This window comes from Corvus moneduloides, chromosome 13 (assembly GCF_009650955.1).
Source record: "Corvus moneduloides isolate bCorMon1 chromosome 13, bCorMon1.pri, whole genome shotgun sequence".
NCBI lineage: Eukaryota > Metazoa > Chordata > Aves > Passeriformes > Corvidae > Corvus > Corvus moneduloides.
Genome location: NC_045488.1, coordinates 20369116 through 20376097, shown reverse-complemented (window position 1 = coordinate 20376097; position 6982 = coordinate 20369116). Strand labels below are relative to the sequence as shown.

The 6982-nt window shown below is 53.6% G+C and overlaps 1 protein-coding gene across 4 annotated transcripts in view; it reads left to right on the top strand.

Moving 5' to 3' along the window:
• Positions 1 to 6812: 6812 nt before the first annotated feature.
• Positions 6813 to 6982, top strand: part of CSNK1G1 (casein kinase 1 gamma 1) — a 107854-nt gene continuing 107684 nt past the window's right edge. For 3 of the 4 annotated variants that reach the window (XM_032122385.1, XM_032122384.1, XM_032122388.1), the window contains exon 1: positions 6813 to 6891. The gene's annotated coding sequence lies outside the window, so the exon portion shown is untranslated. The remainder of the gene's footprint in view (positions 6892 to 6982) is intronic. The other variant, XM_032122386.1, reaches the window with a different exon arrangement.

Here is a 6982-nt window from a genome sequence, read left to right as displayed (position 1 = left end):
CCTGTGTTGTGTCTTTATGGTAGTAAAAGCTGTAAATGAAGATTTCTTTGTCCAAAGATGGGAAACTGGAAAGACACTGGAGAGGTGGGTGGGCAACTTCCTCTGATTAGAGGTGAAGCTTGATTAAAACAAACTGGTTCTTCTGAAGAATCAGAACTCTGAAAGCTGGGGGAGCAATAAATGGTTAAAATGAAATAAAACTCGTTATAGTGGCTGTTACAATGTTGTCACATAACTTTTGGGGTAATTCATAAGTAAAAAAGCAAGTGGGGCCTTGTGATGGGTCTTAATATCAGAGGTTCTGCTTCTGCTCAGGAGCTCCCTGAAAGATCAGGGTGCTGTTGAGCAGATGAAAAGGGGAATTTAGGAGGAGATTAAAATTTAAATTTAGCACATGAGGAGAGTTTAGCTCTCCAGCTCTTGTAGGCAGCCTGGTGGGGAAAGCGGTGAGTGCTGTAAAAACCTCCTCCCAAAAAGTCTATAGCTAAAAAGGAGAGTTGTTACAGAAAAGCAGTTCAAGTTTGAAGGAGAAGTAGCAATTGATTTCTCCTTAACAGAATTTTTTTAAAGATTATGTAAATTAAGGGGGGAAATCTGAACAAGCCACCAACTTCCTTGCCCTGACACCACACAACATCACAGTGACAGCTCCCACAGTGGCACTACTGGCAGCTCTTTCCTCTCCCTTTGACCTGCCAAACCAGCGTATCCTCAGTTCCATTTCTCCTCTAAAAATGCCTGGGAGACAGCAAAAACCTCTGGGCTCTGATCAGATCTGCTCATCACCTGCATCCCCTCAGCTGTTATCCATGCTCAGCTGCTCCATGAGGGCTGTGCAGCTGCCAGGTGGGAAGGGGGGAGGATGAGGAGCTGCTCCTGACAGTGAAATCCAGGCTGCTCATCAAAGAGCAATGGCTCGTGGAGACCTGGATCACAGATCCCAGAAGGGTTTGGGTTGGAAGGGACCTCAAAGCTCATCCCATTCCACCCCCTGCCATGGGCAGGGACACCTTCCACTATCCCAGAGTGCTTCAAGTCCCATCTAACCTGGCCTTGGGCACTGCCAGGGATCCAGGGGCAGCCACAGCTGCTCTGGGCACCCTGTGCCAGGGCCTCCCCACCCTCACAGGGAGGAACTTCTTCCCAGTAACTCATCTATCCCTGCCCTCTGGCAGTGGGAAGCCATTCCCCCTTGTCCTGGCACTCTAGGCCCTTGTAAATAGTCTCTCTCCATGTTTCCTGCCGGCTCCTTCAGGCACTGGAAGGCCACAATCAGGTCACCCTGAAGCTTCTCTTCTCCAGGCTGAACAATCCCAATTTTCCCAGCCTTTCCTGCCAGCAGAGCTGCTCCATCCTCTGAACATCTTGGTGCATCCTCTGGACTCGCTCCAACAGCTCCCTGTCCTTCCTGTGCTGGATTGCTCTCACACATCGTTAAACAGAAAAAATCGGATGGAGCAGGAACACAGGAGGCTGCGGAGGGATGTGAGGTGCACCGAAGGAGCTTGGGATCAAATATGTGCCTCTGTGGTACACACCCACCCTGCCGGCAGCCTCAGGAAAGAGCAGCACTTGGTATTCAGGAGCAACTAAACTGCTTTTGCCTCTAATAAACAAATAAATGTGCTCCCTCTGCACAGATTAAATCCAAATGTTTACATCAGGAGCTGCAGTCTTAGAGCTGAGATTTTAACAGGAACAAAATGCAGGAGAAGGTGTTTACTGGGCTGCCTTCCTGCCCCCGTGGGAATACGGGAGGGTGACCTTCAAGCCACGCTCGCTGGGGCTGGAGCTGCTTTAGCTCCAGCTGTGCCCCTGCTGCTCATCTGTGAGTCTACAGAGAAACAGGAACAGCGCCCAGCTCTCCCGAAAATGAGGGGGAAAATCAGAAAGGGAGAGAGTGCTAAAGCTCAGGAGCTTCAGACAACCCAAAATAAAATTTATAGGTAAGACCAGACTTGTAGGAGGTTTTCATGTCCAAAAGCTTGCCTGGTTGTTTTTTTTGGTTTGTTTGGGGTTTTTTTTTCACAGCTGTTGTTGTTCCAATAAAAATCTCCTAAAAATGGCACTGTGTGGGTCTTAGAATGCTGAGGGAGCTGCACCTGTGCTGACACTTGCGCTGAAGGACTTCCATCAATCTCAAGAAGTGCTTCAGTTCAACAACATAATTAATAGTGAAGTTTAACGTGGCAAAGAGGGGTCATGCACAGTGTTGAAAATTAATTTACAGATAAATTGTCTGCATCACTGTACTGGATGTAATGTTACAGCACCTAACAGAGGTTTCCCCTGTGAAAGGGGATTTCTGCAGCCTTAGGGCAAGAGGTGTGGTCCAGAGAACCTCCTAGGAGGAACAATCAGCTGGAAATCCAGTCAGTATTACTTTTATATCTTCAGAGTAGTTTTCACTTTTGAGGTAATTTCTTGTAATTTTCAGAGATTATTCCATAATGATGGATGATATTTTGGTTAAGTCCATATGAACACCACAGCTCACAGACAGCCCCTGGCAGGGCCTAAAGGGGCTCCAGGAGAGCTGGAGAGGGACTGGGGACATGGGCTGGAGGGACAGGACACAGGGAATGGCTTCCCACTGCCAGAGGGCAGGGCTGGATGGGATACTGGGAAGGAATTATTCCCTGTGAGGGTGGGCAGGCCCTGGCACAGGGTGCCCAGAGCAGCTGTGGCTGCCCCTGGATCCCTGGAAGTGTCCAAGGCCAGGCTGGATGGGGCTTGGAGCAGCCTGGGACAGTGGAAGGTGTCCCTGCCCATGGCAGGGGGTGGATTGAGAGGAACTTAAAGATGTTTTCCAACCCAATCCAGCCTGTCCTTCCAACACTGTTAAACACCAGTACCCCGTGCTGACCGTAGGTGTCAGCAGCATCTTCAGCTACAAACGCTGGGCTGTGCCAGGGACCGGGCAAGGCTCCTTCTGCCTTGGACCAGTTCATTTAGGAAACGCGAAGAGAATATATAAATATATGGATGAGAGACTGGAGCTGCTCATTTCCTGAGAGTCTGTGTTATTTTGCCAGGTAAGGAAATGGCTTCAACAAAATCACCCACCGTGCCACCGGCTGAATCCCCGTGGCTTCCTCAAACCCAGCGGTGCTGCAGGGACAGGGGATGGGCAGTGAGGGCAACCCACTCCCCCCAGCAGATTTTATTCCCATCCCAACACGTGGAATTTTCTTCCAATAGTCCAAATTATTTTTCTGACCCCCGACCTTGAGAACATCACAGCCCTGAGAGCACAAATGAGCAATAAACTGTTCTCAGCTGAGCCCCCCATTCATGCCTGAAGGTTCAAAAGCTCCTTTTGACCCAGGCTGGGGCACCCACACTTTTCCCCAGGGGACATTGGATCACACCACAAATGAGAGCTCGGGATACACTGCTGGTACAACTGGACGTGTGTTTCAGCAGGAGCTCTTGGATGCTCCAAAAGCAGCTGCAAAGTGAGCACATGAAGTTTTTAGGAGAGGAGATGGAAGTGTTCAGGAAATAAGAATTCCTGAGGGTCTAATATGTTGAATTTTAAATCTTACGGGGCAAAATGATCTTTGGGCAAGAGAGAGTGATGGCACAGATGCCATCCTATCCCATCCCCATAGCCTCAGGCTTTTCCCTCTTCACATAGGGATAATTACAAATTGCTGCTGCTCCAGAGCACTTCTGAGCTTTTCCCGGCAGACCCCTTCTCCCCTCGTGTCCGGAACAGGACAGACGGCACATTTCTGTTGGATTTAGCTGGAAGGAAGGATCTCCTGCTGCTGTCCCACAGCCGGGGCTGTGCAGGGGGGCAGCTGCTCGGCGGGGACAGCAGATGTCCGGGCCATGGAGATGCAGACGGAGGGGAGGGGAACAAGGCCATCAGCTGTCAGGCTGCCGACCTCTCACCCCACCACGGGAAATACAGCGACAAATCTCAGGGACCTCATCCCCAGATGAGGGGGTTTCATCGTTTTTTCTGATTTTCAAGGCTTTTCCTAAAAAATAATCTGTTGCCAGACCATGTCCAATTTACAGCCGTGATTGTTGACTTCCCTCTCTTTGGGGTGCAGCCTCCCTGCTGCAGACACTGTGGTTTGGAGCTCAGGTGTTGCCTGCTTATGTTAAGGGAGTTACACTCGCCTCCTTCTAGAGCATTATTAATTTCGGTAAATTCCAAAATGCATATTCCTGCTCTGGATTGAGTGGTTACAGGGCTGTTTCCATTGGAAGAGAGAAGGGTGAGACCCTGGTACCTTCTCGCTCTGAGCAGTCGCTCCTCTGCCCTCACCTCTCTGCCAAAACAGGCACTTTCAAGCTTTGTTTTTACTTTGGCTCTGTTTTCTCCCCCTCTGCACATTACCCAGAAGGATCTGAGGTCCGTGTCTGCAGGGTCCCCCCTGCCCACGCTGCTGTGTCGGGGTGGTGCCTCCCTGTGCCTGATCCTCAACAGGAGCTTCATTGTCCTTCCCGCTGCTCCGGACAAAGGGGAATTGTCCTGCCCACCAGCTCCAGCCGCCCTGCGGCCACAAGCCGCTTCATCCCGACCGGAGATGCAAGAAGAAAAGCAGGATGTTTCCTTTCTGTTCATAATAAGGCGTTTGGGAATCGGGCTGGAACCTCACCTGTCCGGGCTGAGGACGAGGAGGCAAGCAGAACCTCTGCTGGGGTGCTCCTCTTCCTCCCCAAACGTTTTTGGGTCAGCTTTGACCCCCCCCCCCTTCATCCAACACACAGGCTGGCGTTGGGATAAACTCCTAGGGGATTATCACAGGGCTAATGAGAATCCACACGTTGAACAGGATGTAGCAAAAGAACTACTTGGACTAAAACTGATGATAAATAATTTTGCAGAATTAAGATGCTCCTTGGGAGTGCCTAAAAAAAATGGGAGCCGAATTGCAAAAGTGCCTCTCCCTTTGATCAAAGATATTGTCAGTATTGTGATATCCACATTATTATTATTTTCCACAGATAATAGCACAAAGAATAAGCAAAATAAACTCATTCTGGAGCAGACAGGATGCTGCCAGGACAGGCTTTTCAGGTGGGTGGATTGAGACATTCTACTTTTGATATTGACAACACAAAAGGTTTGATAAGAAATATTAAGCCTTTATTAAACCTATACTGAGTCGGCCAACTGCACATACGTTTTAAAAGAGAAAGGAAAAAAATCTAAAGTGAAATATCCATTTTTATTAGAACTGGGCTTTGTTTTCAGGTTAATTATGGCACCAGGGAAAAATTTCCAAGCTCAGCCTCAGGATTACGAGGTAGTAAGGGAAATAAATAATTTTAATGCCTAAATTCTGGATCTGTACACATTTTCCGAGTGATATTTCCAAATAAACCTGTGGTTCATCCTTGGTGAGGCCCATATGCTGGCAAGCTGTTACGTGTGTGGCTGGATAATGGGATTGTCCCCAGGCTGGAGGCCTGCCCACCAGGGAGGGAGGTTTTCCTCATGGTGTTTTTAACCATTTTCAAGGAATGAGCAACCTGGTCTGGTGGAAGGTGTCCCTGCCCATGGCAGGGGGGGAATGAGTTGGTCTTTAAGGTCCCTTCCAACCCAAAGCAGTCCGTGATTCCATGATTCTATGTCAGTTTAAAACATCTGTTTAAAACTGGAAAATGCCAAGTTTCACCAGAATCAGCCTGAGAACATCCAGGTGACAACCCCAGGGGGTTTCTGCCCCTCTTCCACAGAATCAAGGAATGGTTTGAGTTGGAAGGGACCACCCCAGTGGGTGCTGAACCTCAGAGGATGCTGAGCCCCAACAGGGTGCTGAGCTGAGCCCCAGAGGATGCAGAGCCCTGTCAGGTGCTGAGCCCAGGTTTGTGCTGAACTCTGGTGGGTGCTGAACCCTGGAGGATGCTGAGTCCCAATGGAGTGCCAAGCTGAGCCCTGGTGGGTGCTCAGCCCCAGAAGATGCCAAGCCCCGGCGGGTGCTGAGCATGGCTGATGTTGAGCCCCTGTGGGTGCTGAACTCCAGAGGATGCTGAGCACCGGTGGGTGCTGAGCCAGGTTTGTGCTGAGGCCGGCTGCTGCTGAGCACCGGTGGGTGCTGAGCCCGGTTGATGCTGAGCCCGGCTGACGCTGAGCCTGGTTGATGCTGAGCCTGGCTGGTGCTGAGCGCCGGCTGACGCTGAGCCCCGGTTGATGCTGAACCCCAGCAGGTGCTGAGCCCCGGCTGACGCTGAGCCCCGGTTGATGCTGAGCCCCAGCAGGTGCTGAGCCCCGGTTGATGCTGAGCCCGGCTGTCGCGGAGCCCGGCTGACGCTGAGCCCCGGTTGATGCTGAGCCCGGCTGTCGCGGAGCCCGGCTGACGCTGAGCCCCGGTTGATGCTGAGCCCGGCTGACGCTGAGCCCCGGCTGTCGCTGAGCCCGGCTGACGCCGAGCCCCGGTTGATGCTGAGCCCCGGTTGATGCTGAGCCCGGCTGACGCCGAGCCCCGGTTGATGCTGAGCCCGGCTGACGCTGAGCCCCGGCTGTCGCTGAGCCCCGGCTGTCGCTGAGCCCGGCTGACGCCGAGCCCCGGTTGATGCTGAGCCCGGCTGACGCTGAGCCCCGCCGGGAGCGGAGCCCCGGAGGATGCTGAGCCCCGCCGGGAGCGGAGCCCCGTGCCCGCTGTGCCGCCGCACTCCCCGCCCGCCGCCTCCTCCTGGCAACGCCACGCGGTTTCCAGGGCCCGCGGTGCCCCGGAAGCGGCGCGGGCGCGGCGCGGCCATAGGGCGGAGCCGCGCGGGGCGGTGCCGGCGCCGAGCGCTGCCGGGTCGGGCTGTGCCCGTCGAGCGCCGTGAGGGAGGAGCCGCGGCGGGCGCGGGGAGAGCAGCGGCGGCTCCGGCCCGGCCCAGCCCGGCCCGGCCCGCCCGGGGAGCGCAGCGCCGGCGGAGCAGGTACGGCCGCGGGGCGCGGGCGGCGGGGCCCGGGCGGGGGGCGGTTCTCGCGGCCCGCCCGCGGCGGAGGCTCCGCCGGGCTCGGCGCTCC